Genomic DNA, 6102 nt, shown 5'->3' on the forward strand with positions numbered 1-6102 from the left:
CGCTGTGGTGGCGGCAGCACGTCTTTGCTTGGCTTGGTCAGATGTTTGGTGGGCAGCGGGTTGCTGGCAGAGTTGAGCTTGGCCCTCTGCTGGAAAGATTTTAAGGCTCAGGGTGGAAGTTGCAGGTAGAGAGATTGCCTCTGTCCCTAAACACGTACGTCTGCATCTGGGTTCCGTCGGTGAATAGCACCTCACTGGGCTAAGCTCCTGCGCAGGGATGTAAGAGGAAAGGTGTTCCCTGGGCAAGGTTTACCCTGTCCACTCCCTCGCTAGCAATCCAGCCTGAGGTTCAAAGAGCAGAGGCAAATGGATGATAGAGCTCTCTCCATCCTGCACGGCTGCTCCTACTTATGTTCTCTTACTGCCTGAGTAGAGCTCAGTGTCCCAAAGCATGCCTTTTCATAACAGCAAACAAGGTATTTTGTCTGCTGTGTTCTCTGATTTGAAATTTAATGTACAAATGCATATTGAATTTTAGAATTCAAAACCTCTCTCATCCTTTCTTGCAAGACATTGTGTTGTCTTGCAAGCCAGGCTTGAGGTGACTAAACATGATAGCATTTGTAATTTTTGATTGAATAAGTAGACTCTGAAAGTGAAACAAACCTAATGGCTCCAGTGGAAGGAGTCTATGATCCATGGATCATGATTTTCTGAGGAAGAGACCTTGGCTTCTTTGTGCAAATGCAGCAAATTTTTACCTTAGTAAAAACTTTTGAAGATATAAAGGGGAGAGCTAAATGACCTGAAATATAAAGTATTAAATAAAAAATAATTTAGCAATAACATACATATCTGTGTAGTCTCTTTTTGCCAATAAAGAATGTGTCCATCATATATGATAGTCCTTCAGATAGTATTAGCAGTAGTATAAACTGCTCATCCGCATAAAAAAAAAGTGAATTCAAATGGCCAGAGTTGCTGTTGCTCCAAAAATCATCTTTCTTAAAAACTAAATAAAACAAACATACAGAACAGCAAAATAAAAATTTCTTGTCTAGAGGTAATTCTCACTTGCAGCGTCACAGGTGAAGAATAGAGACAGCAGATAGTCTCAGCAATTCAGAGCCTGCACATTTGCACGAGAGCCAGGCTGATTTAAATTGTTGCTTTTCAAAGCTTCTCTCCTGGCCCACAGCTGCCAAAGACACAGGCTGAGCAGCCTAAGCCAGATTCTCATTGGAGAAATGGGATAACAGTAAGAAAGAGTAGTTTACAGAAGGAAAAGGATACACCTCAGGGACAGGACAATATCAGGCATTAAAAATCCATTTAGCTGGTGGTATGAGGATTGCTCAAGCTGATGGAGATAATCCTTCTGATTATTTCTTCTTTACTTCCATGTCTGGTGAGGACTGCTTCAAATATCAGGTCGATGAGATCTGGATAGTGTCATGCTATCTCAGGAGACCAGTCAGGAGAAGTGGCAAATTGTTTTGAGTTTATATCTAAATGTTGTGCCTAACAAAAATATTTTATAACTACCCCAAAGGGATTGGTAAATGACTACCACGAACACATTTTTTCAATAATCTGTTTTTAATCTTGGCATATCATCTTAATTCCACTGATTTTTCTAGTTCATTCTCCTTTTGCTTTCTACTCATAATCAGAACATAGTTCTCAGTAATATTAGCACTATTTATTTGCTAAAATAAATATAAGCTCTATAAAATACATATTATTTATAAAATATAAATTTAGACCTAATAATCTTTTTGTACTAAAAATTTGGCAACATTGCTAGTAACTGACCCTTCATGAGCTTTGATCTGTGAAAGAACAGTGATGCTCAGGTTCCCTTGAGCACCAGTTTTGAAGAGGTACAAAGAATCAAATTATAACCTTACTGAAGCCAGTGGGAAAACACCTTGGGGTTTTCGAGGGATAAAAGATCACTATTCTGGGAAATGCTGGACCATCCATAAATATAAGTGCATGTATTATGTCTCTTTTTATACATCACCTTGAGAAGTACCATGCTATCTGTTAAAAGAGGGTACAGTACCTGTTATGTCCTCATGGGATTACTCCCTTTCCAGATCCCATTACAGTGTCTTTTAGTAAGTTTTGGAATCTGAGTAAATGTCTTACTTTTAGAAGTACTTTATATTTAAGACTTAGAAGTCCTAAATTTCTTACTCTTTGTAATGTATTCTGCGAAGGAACCCTATTCAGCTGGCCTCCGTAGTATCGTTACTCCCAGTAAATGTGTGGGTTAAATGAATTGTCAGGCATCAAATAACAAACATAAGCATGCACTTAAACACTCTGGATTTCATACAAATAAATGAGTATGCGCTATTCATTCTCGTACAGTATGAACACAGCTTTCCTATGTTTCTACAATTTTTTACAGAGCTTCATGATGGTCTTAATTATTCAGTACCTATTATGAGCCTCCAAGAGTGGAACAAGAAGCACATTTCCTAGAAATGAAACATGGACGTGTTCTCTGAGCTATTTTAATGCTAATTCTTGTTCACTTTTTCAGAGCTTGAGCTTTAAACACCACAACTGTGAAAAGATCAGAACAAATTGAGAAATGTATTTTGGCCATAGAAATGGAATTGTGAATTGGCATTTAATCGTGGAAAGTGATTCTGAGGCAGGTCGTTTTAGATTTTTCAATTGGTGTGAGTCAGTGAGTTTTTATGGTAACAAAATTGCACAGTAGGCTTTAATTGTGCATAATTATTGCACTGCATGGTGCAGAGTACTATATTCTAGACATTCAACTGCATTCTGTTAAATTTTTTTATTGAACTCTGTGAAGAATTGTACCTGATGGTATTTGATATATGCTTGTTTAATCTGCTTGTGCTTTTTTGTTTTAGGAAAATGAAAATAATTATAACAGACTATTTTTTCCTTATTTTTTTCCCCTCCCAATTTCCAGTTGACTAATACTGTATAGGCTACCTAATGGCATCTGCTAAAATTAACTGGAGTATTATTTCCGATTTCAGCTGCAAGAATCTTGTGAAAGGTCTTTGGGGTTTAGGAGTGTAACTTCAAATAATATAGGGTCCAGGTTTTTTTACATTCGTCTGTGCATTCTTAAGGCTGAATGATACTTGGTGGACTTTCATCTTGTTATTTCAATGATCTGTAGCTGTTGCCAGTATGATTATTTTTCTTTCCTAAGTATTTTATGTCTGCTGGAACTGGCCAGTGCATCCAACTAGAACACAGCCTGTGATTCAGGATTAGGAACATTTTATTTCCTTCTTTATAAGTAAGTAAAACATTTTTTTATCACTGTGGACCTAATGATTTCTGGAATCCTGTTGTACTTTGGGTTTTTTTCCTGCTAAGCTTTCATGTTGTCAGGAGTGATCTGATTGTTTCCCATCTTTTCACCAATAATGGAACCCAGGCCAGCACTCTGTTGCTCTCATGAATTCAGTATCGCATCTCTCAGTCATCAAAAAGGCTTTATGATGTTTCTGGGATGTGACATTTCTGTGGAAAACCAGCTCTGGGTTCGGGGCTTTGGTTTTTGGGGGGGATGAAAAAATAGTGTCTGATATTACTGTAATTAAAACCTGTCAGGGATGAAAGTACTGTATACAAAACCGTAGCTCTAGCAGATCTTTTTCCTATCTGTATTGGTGAACTTGCTGTTGTTATAATGTAGATAACAAACCTTACAATAGTCCTCTTTCTTGTTAGCATCTTCCAGCACAGCAGCTTCTGTAGCTGGCCTCAAAGAACAAACTCCAGGAAGAATGAGTTTTGATTGCACCACTGCAAAACCTTTTTTGTTCTTCTTGTTTGTGTAGTAAAAATGAAGTAGCAGGAAGAAGCTTCATTTTTTTTAAAATCATCTGTTCTGTACTATTCCAGGATGTTCTAAAGAATATTGTTACAGGTGGCGTTAAGCCAGGCAGGGTTTTTTTTTTTTCCCCCTTCCAGCCTATTTACCTACATTTACACCTGGTGATCTATATAATTCAAAAGGAACATATGAAAATTTCTCTAACGGCTTTACAGTTCTTTCTGTAAGAATGCATGCATTCGGGAACAATGCAGGATCGTTGGCATCCCACCCTACTCTGAATTGTTGAATTTTACCAGGGGGTGAGCAGTGTCTCTCGCTTTTATTGTTTCTTCTTCACTACTTATATCAACAGGAAGTAACTCTACAAACACAAAGTCCTGTCCGATGCCTGCCTTCCTATGGTGCTCCCGGCCAAGAGTGCAGAGAGAACAGACACCTCTGTGGGAGGACAAGGGGTAACTGTTGACAGGAACTGTGAAAGGAAACATTTAAACACATTTTAAGACCCTTCCCTTCCGTATAGGCACTAGCTGTTAAGTGCAGTCTGATCCTCAGTTAAATAAGGTCGTTTTACAATATGGCAGGTTTAAATGTTTATTTACTTCAAAAGCCATTGCACTTCCAGAGATAATCAAGTCTCTGACAACGTGCCATAGAACAGCATCAACTGTGATGCTTCAGTCTGTTGTTTGGTTTGGTTTGGTTTTTGAAGAAAAGGTCGGTGTGTTTGGTTTGGTTTGTTTTTTTCCTTTTTCCTTGCTTTAGATTTTAAGGGATGGGAAGAGGAATGAGCAACAATAAAAAGGAAAAAAATCTTACTGGTTATCTTATTGCCTTAGAATACAATATGGATGTAGTCCCAAATTATACATCTGTGCCTCTAATGTACATCTGAAATAATATTAATACCAAATCAAACATCTGTGTGCTAGATGCGATCAGCTGCCTGCTAGTGTGCTGCTGCTGCTGCATCTCTAGAGAACAGCCTGAGCTTCCTCCTGTGCTGAGCAAGAGGAAAGAGCAGCCTTCATGCCCGGGCTCACCACCCAATTCAAGAAGGTCCGTTTGGCATTTCACTCTTCACTTTTCAATCTGCTTGCTCTAACACGCATAATGTTCTCTAGCTCACATTGAGAGTTAGGTTATGCTTCAGAATTACAAAAGCAATTAAAATAAAAATGTTTTCTCAACTCATTGTTAACTGGACAGATACCAGCATTAGGGTCCTGATGGATCTCTGATGGGAGGTCAGGGCAGTTTTTCCGTGCAGGATTGAAACCTGAAATGGAGAAAATTGCAATGGCCCGGCTGCACCAATTACTCTGGCATTCTCCTCTAACTGTTCTTAGCCAGTATGGTTAAATTAATTAAATTTACTTAAACACTTGCAGCCTTTCAAAGAGAGCTGAAGCTTTTTTTGCAGCTCAGGTGAAGTTACAGGCTGGGACAGGATAGTGAAAAGGTTTACCATCTTTATTTATTGATATAAATGTACTTACATTTTTGTATTTTGCTAATACTTCTACGTATAAACTAGTCCCAAAGTGGAAAGACCCATTTATATTTGACATCTTTTGTGAGATAGCTTCATTTACAATGTAGAAAGAAGACTGATATTCAATAGGTTCCTCCTTTCAGGTTCCTTTTCCAAAGACTTCATTTATAGGTTGCCAGGTAACCAGAAGTCTTTGACTTTTAAATAATACTTCATACAAGTACAAAAAGTGAGATTTTTCCAGAACTGAAATGGCAAGAACTATCTGAAATTAAGAGTAGTCTTAGCAAATGCCTACAGAGCTGACCGGTGGTACACACGCACACAAATGTTAAAGAAGCAATTTGCTAAACTCTTCAGTGGCTGTATGGATCCAATTTCAAGTATAGACAGTGTGTATTTTCCTAACTGATTATTAAATTGAATCTGCGTATTCTTACTTAAGGTCATAATGCTGTTCAATAGGTAAATCATATTCCTCATCTCTTCCTGGAAAACCAGGTGTGTGCTGCTCCCAGTCTGCTTTTGCTTCTCTGTTGAGTTGGCTAGGTTTTCTGCAGCATGGAAGATGAATAAAAAAAGATAAGGGTAATTAAAACTGTTGGAATTAACATGACCAGCTGAATGGCCCTAGAGGACAATGGTAGCTCTTTCTTTTTCCTTCTTCTATTCACCTTAGAAGAAGGAGCCCAGTGCTGTGGATTACCCAGATTTGCTCAGGGAGCTGGAAGAAATGCGTAGTGGCCAAAGGCAGAATCAACTTTCACAGGAGTTAAAGTTGTGATGGCATGGTGCTAGGCTTAACAGCAAGGAGCTTGTGCAA

This window comes from Egretta garzetta, unplaced genomic scaffold (assembly GCF_000687185.1).
Source record: "Egretta garzetta isolate BGI_Z169 unplaced genomic scaffold, ASM68718v1 scaffold416, whole genome shotgun sequence".
In the NCBI taxonomy this organism is placed as follows: Eukaryota; Metazoa; Chordata; class Aves; order Pelecaniformes; family Ardeidae; genus Egretta; species Egretta garzetta.